The sequence below is a fragment of the Canis lupus genome, chromosome 38 (assembly GCF_003254725.2).
Source record: "Canis lupus dingo isolate Sandy chromosome 38, ASM325472v2, whole genome shotgun sequence".
NCBI classification, from domain to species: Eukaryota; Metazoa; Chordata; class Mammalia; order Carnivora; family Canidae; genus Canis; species Canis lupus.
Genome location: NC_064280.1, coordinates 3,120,111 through 3,126,299, shown reverse-complemented (window position 1 = coordinate 3,126,299; position 6,189 = coordinate 3,120,111). Strand labels below are relative to the sequence as shown.

General features: G+C 38.7%; 1 protein-coding gene across 12 annotated transcripts in view; it reads right to left on the bottom strand.

Annotated features, from left to right (window-relative positions):
• SRGAP2 (SLIT-ROBO Rho GTPase activating protein 2) overlaps positions 1-6,189 on the bottom strand; it is a 235,254-nt gene that overhangs the window by 101,575 nt on the left and 127,490 nt on the right. The gene's annotated exons all lie outside the window — the stretch shown is intronic.

Genomic DNA, 6,189 nt, shown 5'->3' with positions numbered 1-6,189 from the left:
GTCAGCTCTTTGATTGTGTGTGCATGTGTGGTAAGAATGCTGAAGATCTACTCTCTGCATCTTTCAAGTGTGGTTTACTGTGTCATTAACTATATGCTGTGCATTAGATCCTCAGAATTTATTCTTACAGCTAAAACTCCATGCCCTTTGACCTATGTCACCCCATTACCCCTCTCCCAGCCCCTGGGAACCACCATTCTATTTTGTTTCTATGAAATTGGATTTTCAAAAAATTCTACACATAAGTAAATCTCTGTCTGGCTTATTTCACTTAGGATAATGCCTTTCAGATTTGTCCATGTTGTCACAAATGGCAGGATTTCCTTTTTTTTTTAATGACTGAATAATATTCCATTTTACACACACACACATACACACACACATCACAGTTGCTTTACACATTCATCTGTCAAAAGACATTTAGGTTGTCTCCATATCTTGGCTATTGTAAATAACACTGCAGTGAACACGAGGGTGCAGATATCTTTTCAGATACTGATTTCAATTCCTTCAGATATATACACAAGAAAGGAAGTGCTGGATCATATAGTAGCTCAATTTATAATTTTCTGAGGAACTGCCATACTGGTTTCTGCAGTGGTTGCATCAATTTACATTCACACCAGCAGTGTATAAGGATTTCCTTCCATCCATGTCCTCACGAACATTTGTTATCTCTTGTCTTTTTGACAACGGCAAAGCCCTTTCTCCCCAGGCTTTACTGATTCCTCTGACATTCTGGGCAGGCAAAGTAAGGATATGAGCAATTTTCTGCAGTGTAAAGATGAGGAAACTGAAACCCAGCACAGCATAAGTACTCCATTGAGCCAGCCAGGGCAGAGGCTCAGACACAGCTCTGAGGTCTAGATTCCCAGCTGAGCTCAGAGACAATGAGGAAGATATAAGAGGAAGACAAAGGGAAAGAAGAAGAGGGGGAAACCCTCTCTCCTTTACTCATATCAAAAGTAGGGTATTTCCAAATGAGAGCACAGGCAACCTAGTCATTCTAAAAACAAGTAGTTTCCAAGAAGATACCAATGAGATACTGGACTGCTCCTGGATGTACCAGAACTCGGTCCAGTAGAGTAAAAATCATACAGCCAAAGAATCATAAGTAATATATGAATAACCTATGGAATAGCCAGAGAATAGAATGCTGTATAGTCATCAAAAACAATGTTTTTAAAGAAGGAGCAATGACACAGACAAAATACGCACTTAAAATGTTAAGTGAAAAAATTACACAAAACTTAATATACAATCCTAATTTTCTAAAGAAAAATACACAGAGAAAAAAATATTAGAATAATTGATTCCCAGTAATCATTATTTTCTTTTTATTATTTTTGTTCCCCTGCAATATCTTTTTTTAAAATTTTATTTATTTATTCATAAGAGACACAGAGAGAGAGGCAAGACATACACAGAGGGAGAAGTAGGCTCCCTATGGGGAGCCTGATGCAGAATTCCATCTCAGGACCTCGGGATCACGACCTGAACTAAAGGCTCAACTACTGAGCCATTCAGGCGTCCCTATTTCCCTGCAATAGCTTGAAAAATACATATTAATTACTTTTACAATTGAAAAAAAAAAACTAAGCTGGGCACTTGGGTGTGTGCAATCAGTTAAGCATTGGACTCTTGATCTCATCTTATAAGATCGAGCCCTGCATCTGGCTCTGCACTCAGCAGGAAGTCTGCTTGAGATTTTCTCTCCCTCTCCTTTCTCTAAAAAATAAATAAACAAAATCTTTTTTTAAAAGAAGAAATAAAACTAAGCTACAGGGTTTCCTGTCTGCCTCAAAATCAAAGGAAACATAAAATAAAAATTGTTATTTTTGTTGTTACTTCTCAGTCCTTTCCCTAGGCCTTAACCATAACTTCTTAGCTCAATAAGAGGATGATTCTGAGAGCTCTTGAGACAGTGAGGAAGGATGCGCCCAGATTCCTATCATCTCTTAAAGATAAGAATTGTGCAGACAATTAAAATTAACCTGAGACTGGAAGTTTTATGTTGAGTCAATATTAGGAAAAACTGGATATAGACCCAAATGGTTTCTGAAGCACAGAGTAAAAGGTAGGTGTGTGTGTGTGTGTGTGTGTGTGTGTCTGTGTGTGACGGGGAGGACCCTCACAGCTAGGCTTAAAAGCAAAGAAAGGTAGGCTCAGGTAGAAAAACCAAGAGATCAGGAAAAAAATCCACTATCGTACCGAAAGAAGAAAATGGAATGGAAAAACTAAAGATGTTATCTCAAAAGAAAGAGAATTCATTTTCCTCCCCATTTTACACAAAAATCACGCTCAGACAAGCAGGGAGAAATTCAAAGGGAAACTCTTGACAGAGATACATAGGAAAACAAAAAAAAAGTCAGTCCTGCAAGAGGGGAGGCTGAAATCAAAGATGCTTCTCTCTCTCTCCCCAGACAAGCTGGGCAAAAAGCAGAATCAGAATAGCATGACGGAATACGGCTGCAGAATGCACGAGCCCTTAATTCCCTACACAGCCCTGGCCCTTCAGCTGACCAATACAATCACTGCCACCTTGCTACCTGTGAGTCAGCAGAGCATGGTGATGTGAAGAGATGATTCAGGGGCAGTAGGCTGCCTAGACATGGATCCCAATTCTGCCCCTAACCAGTTCCATAACCTTGAGTCAACTGCTTAACCCCTCTCCCCAGGTGCTATGGAGAAGATGAAACCATCCCGAAGGGTTGTTGTGATGATTAAATAGGTTAATACCTATAAAGTACTTAGCATAGTCCCTGGGCATGTGTAGCTCTCATTTAGTATTAGTTATAATTACTATTATTTTTATTATTGCTGTAACTCTTATAATAAAAACTTGGTACCTAGTCAGCTTCCACACCATTAGTGGGATTTCTCCTGGGAGTACTAAGTTTCTATAAACTGTTTATTTCTATAGTACCTGATGAGTTCTATTAATAATCCTTCCCTTTTCTCAGAGAGGCATCTTGCAGTCAAGTATAAGAGGTACAGAGATGGTAAAAAGTAACTTGTCTGGAATTATCATTGATGTTAAAGCCTTCAGATGAATGACTGAATGAACACCCGAGGTTTGTATGATGGCATCACATATAATACTACACAATGGCCTTTTTATCATGTGAGAAAAAATCTAACTGCAAAATGGAGGGTTCAAACTGTTATCACCTTAATCTGAGGAGTCAACGTCAGCATCACATTGGCAGGCTAACCAGATATTATATATATTTCCTTATGTGATACGACATGAAGTAACCAACGCTGCCCATTATGCATACTAGTCAAAAATGTATAACTTGACTAGATTTGGCCAATGGAACCAACCTCCAATATATAGGAAATACAAGATACAGGAAGAAGTTAGCAACAACCCAAAGAAGCAACTGGACAAATCTAGAAGGTGGGACAAGCTGCAGGACAACTGGCCTGGTCTATTCAACAAATCAATGTCCTGGAAAAGGAATAGTGCTAAATTAAAGAAGACTTAAGGGACATAAAAATTAGTGTGCATAGATACTAGCTTGGACAAACCAGTTTCAAGGGCATTTTTAGGATAATTAGGGGGATCCCTGGGTGGCGCAGCGGTTTGGCGCCTGCCTTTGGCCCAGGGCGTGATCCTGGAGACCCAAGATCGAATCCCACGTCAGGCTCCCGGTGCATGGAGCCTGCTTCTCCCTCTGCCTATGTCTCTGCCTCTCTCTCTTTCTCCCTGTGTGACTATCATAAATAAATAAAAATTAAAAAAAAAAAAGATAATTAGGGAAATCTATAGCCTGGCCATTAGAAGAGACGAAAACTTAGATGAGATAAAATGGAAAAGTTAAGATCTTTTTTTTATTTAAAGATGTATTTATTTATTTAAGAGAGTGAGAGAGCAGGGGAGAAGTAGATTGCCCACTGAGCATGGAGCCTGACATGGGCTGGATCCCATGACCCATGAGATCACGACCTAAGCCAAAACCAAGAGTTGGACACTCAACTAACTGTGCCACCCAGGTGCCCCCATCTTTATTTTTTCGTATTTTTTTTTAAGTAGGCTCCATACTCATGGGACTCAAACTCATGATCCTGAGATCAAGTCTCATGCTCTACAGATTTAATCAGCCAGGTGCTGCAGAAAAGTGAAGATCTTGACTAAAATAACAGACTACAAAATAGTTTGTAGACTACAACCTGGTTTTTCATTATCATACTTTTGCTTCTTGTATTTCCTACAGTGTATATGTACTATAACCTTTGAATAGATTATTCAAAAGAATAGAGAACAGAGAAGAAGAGAAAAGGAAAAAAGAGAAGGAAAGAAGGAGATGGAGGGGGAAGGGCAGAGGAGTGGAAGGGAAGAGGCAGAGGAAAGAGGGAGGAGAGAAGCAAGTTTTGAATTTACTATTCTTAAAGCTCAGATTGTCCCCCTCAACCATGTGATCTGGCAACAACTATTTGCTTAAGGTACCACCTATCAATCCTGAAACTGGATGGTAGTGGGACATAGTAGAAAGAGCTAGGGAGTTCAAATTCCATCGTCATCTCTTTGTGGTCCTTACAAAGAAGTATTTTATCAATGTGAGCTTTAATGTTTTCAGCTATACAATGGGAAGAAAAATAACCTTCCAATATAATGTTCATAGCAGCATTATCCACAATAGCCTCAAACTGGAACTACACAAAGGTCGTCAACCGAAGAATGGATAAAACAAAATCTCATGTCCCAGGAACCCCGTTAACCAAACTGGGAACACTGGTCATCCTAGCTGCTGCCCACTGTAGAGGAGACAGAGTTTGGAGTTCAAGGCCCACTTTCCATGAAAGCCCTAGAAAGGTCGTCTTAAATATATAGAATATGTTCCAGAACTACGGACAAAACCAAACTAGACTCACTTTAACAAAGCATAAAATGAATCCCTATAAGTTCAAGGTGACCAGCCAGTAATTTAACTGGCTGCTAGAACAAAACTTAACACTTTTCAGAGGAACATAAAAATAATCTAGAATCTCTATAATGTGTCAACTACAATGTCTGATATGTCATAAAAAATTGGTAAACATGAAAAAATAAAGAAATGAGATTCATGGTCAAGAGAAAACCCCATAAGCAGAAACGGAAACACAGATGATATAGGTGTTGAAAATAGCAGATAACGTTTTAAAAATGTTGCTGCATATGTTTTGAAAATATCAAGAAAAGAGAAATTTCAGAAGTAACATGGACACTGAAAAAAAGACCAAGTGGAAATCATCAAACTAAAAAATACAACATCTAAAATAAAAAATTCATTGGATGGTGTTATTAGCAGACTATATACAACAAAAGAATTGATTAACTTTAGAAATTATCTAAACTGAAGCACACAGAAAATAAAAAAGGCATGCCTTAATGATCTGTGGGATTGTATCAGGGAGTCTAATAAATGTGCAGTTAGGGTCAAGGCAAGAAGAGAAATGGGATGGAAAAAAGTATTTGCCAGAAATTTTCCCAAATTGAAGGAAAAAAACACTACCCATAAACCTGGAATATTTAGATATTGCACTTACCCAAGCCAAAGAAATTCAATGGCAATTACACTTAGAGTCATCATATTCAAAGCACTGAAGAAAAAAATATTGAGGCACCTAGCTGGCTTAGTCGGAAGAGCATACAATTCTTGATCTCGGGGTTGTGAGTTCGAGTCCCATGTTGGGTGTAGAGATTATAAATACATAAACTTAAAAAAAGAAAAAAGTGTCTGACTCTTGATTTTGGAACAGGTCTTGATCTCATGAGTTGTGGGATCAGGCCCTGCATCAGGCTCCACACTTAGCGGGGAGTCTGCTTGAGAATTCTTTCCCTCTGCCCTTCCTCATCCACGAGCACATGCCCCCTCTCTCATTCAAATAAATAAATAAATCTTAAAAAAAAAAAAAAGATTCGTGAGAGAGACACATACACATAGAGGCAGAGACACAGGCAGAGGGAGAAGCAGGCTCCATGCAGGGAGCTCGATGTGGGACTTGACCCTAGGGCTCAGGGATCATGCTCTGAGCCAAAGGCAGATGCTCAACAGCCAGGTGTCCCATAATCTTTAAAAAAATATATTAATGCAACCTTCAAGATTAAGAGATACACATTTCCAGTTATAAAATAAATAAGTTACAGGGATGAAAAATATAACTTCAGGAAAATATAGTCAAAAGTACTGTAATAATTTTGTA